The following is a 2,423-nucleotide window of genomic DNA, read 5'->3' on the forward strand; positions in this document are numbered from 1 at the left end:
TCAGCTGACCCATAAACTCATGAGTTAAAATCCATGCTTATTGTCTTACACCTAAGTTCTGAGATGGATCATTTCACATAGCATTATTGTGGCAATAGATAGCTAATACATGTGGTCATTGGTAACTTGATAATTTGGTGGTTATTTAGGCAGATAAGTAATGACGTGTAATCCTTGTATAATAGGAATGATGAACTACCGGCAAGTTCTATTGTAACAATACAGTTTGTACATAAAAAACATTCCCTCATGGCTCTAATAAAAAGATTCGCTTTGCTCTTTTGGTAGCTTTGCCTAGAACAAAAGATTGCACAGCCATTTGAGATTTCTTTCCAACCTTACAAAAGTGTAGTGTTAAATTTAACTCAAGGAAATATGGCACAATTTAAAGTTTTCTTTCTAAGTGTGCTTATGGTTAGGTGGCAGTAGCTAGTAGATAGTTTTTATATAAAGCTCAGTTTTGTAGCTAGATAACTGAAACTTAATGGTACTGGAATTGGAGCAGTTAAGGGTGATACAAAAGGAAGTGGTTGAAGATTTCTTAATACTAGAGGTGGATTTTTGGAAAGCCTGGAAGTATGTATCCTAGTATATGATAGATTTTGTTTGTTTTTTACAACATTCCTGGAAGATGAGAAAGTGCCCACAGACTGAAGAGGCCATGTTTCAGAATAGATATTCGAGTTAACTTGCTGAGAGAATTTCATTGAAATAATTCATTCAGTGGTCAATTTTAATACCCTAGGAAGAATGAAAGTTACTGGGTAATGACTCTCTTTTTCTCATTGAATTATGTTACTATTCCACGAGCTGGTGCATAAGCATAGAGTCAGAAAAAATGGATTGTGTATCATGGGGAAATAATCGGCTTTATTTGTTTTGGTTGAAGTCACCCATTTACCTCCATACTAACAAATCCAGTGAACACTTTAGTCCTTAATTTATTTGACCTTTATTCTGTGTATACTCTACCTCCTTGAAGCTGTCAATCCCTCTGGCATCTGTGTGTGTGTGTGTGTGTGTGTGTGTGTGTGTGTGAGAGAGAGAGAGAGAGAGAAGGAGGGGGAGGGGGAGGGGGAGGGGGGAGGGAGAGACTGCCTTCCCCTTCCCAATAATGGGACAGAAAGAAGGGAAGGGAAATAGTGGCAATAGAGTTTGGGATGAAACTCAAAGTCATTGTGGAGGGAAGGGGAGTGTGTCTAACTTTCCTTAAGTGAGGGATGTTTGTAAGCTGCAGATTTATGAGGCATTTTAAGCTATAACCACTGCTTTTTATGATTAATCTATTTGGGCAGATGAGATGACTTCTGAAGCATTTTCACCTTATAAATATTTATTAAAAGATAAATAAGAAAAATGTTCATTTGGGTTGTATTCTGTAAATTATGAAACACCTCCCTTTATTTCCACTTAGAAAGCCCTGCCCTTTCTTCAACAACCATCTCACATCCATATTTTCATAAAGCCTCCGGTCACAACAGAAGTTCATATTCCTTTTCATTTTATTATAAGCTTTCTTCAAGAGATACTTATATCATTTTGCATCAGTTATTTACCTATTCGAGTTTGACAAATAGATTATTCATAAGACAGCCAGGGGACCTTGTCTTAAATTGGCAACTCATAATATTTCTTATAAACAGGTCCAAAAATACCTTTTTATTCTGTCCAGCAGGGCTCTTAAAAATTATATCTTCCTAGACACTGCTTCTGTTTAAAAAAATTATCCCCACTATTTTCAGTAACATAATTGACCTAAAACTTGTCCTAATTTCATCAAAACTCTTCAAGTGTGTGTGTGTGTGTGTGTGTGTGTGTGTGTGTGTGTGTGTGTGTGTAATTTAAGAATTGACTTTTTTTGGCCAAAAGATAGGTATTAATATTTTGGAAGTAATTTTTTAAGACAGAGTAAAATTGATCAAGTTGTTTTAATTTAATGGAAGTTCTCATGAATTACTTTCAAAACATAGCTTTATCTTTGCCCTTAGTAAACATACTACTGCTGTTTTATTTTTTGCATTTTCACTATGTATTTATCTCGACTCCAGCTTTTAAAAAAACTATCTCACAAAACTGGAGCAGGTATAAAATAAATTATTTAAAGCTCCTAAATATAAATAGTTCAAGAATTTTTTTTTGAAGTTCGTGATTTCTGTATCATCCACTTAATAAAAAGATGTAAACGAATAAATGCAAGATATTAATTATGCAATATCATGATTTAAAGATCGCTTTGCTGTGTTGAACTAATGAAAGTGGTATTTTTAAATTGTGTCATATAACTGTAATTAATAGAAATCATTCTACTAAAGCCACACAGAAGGCATAGGAGCCTTGTAATACAAAGAATAAGTCTTTTCCTCCCTTTATTCATTGCTGTACTAAGAACAAATTTATTTATGTTCTCCATGACTTGGCTGTAG

This window comes from Hipposideros armiger, unplaced genomic scaffold (genome assembly GCF_001890085.2).
Source record: "Hipposideros armiger isolate ML-2016 unplaced genomic scaffold, ASM189008v1 scaffold_101, whole genome shotgun sequence".
In the NCBI taxonomy this organism is placed as follows: Eukaryota; Metazoa; Chordata; class Mammalia; order Chiroptera; family Hipposideridae; genus Hipposideros; species Hipposideros armiger.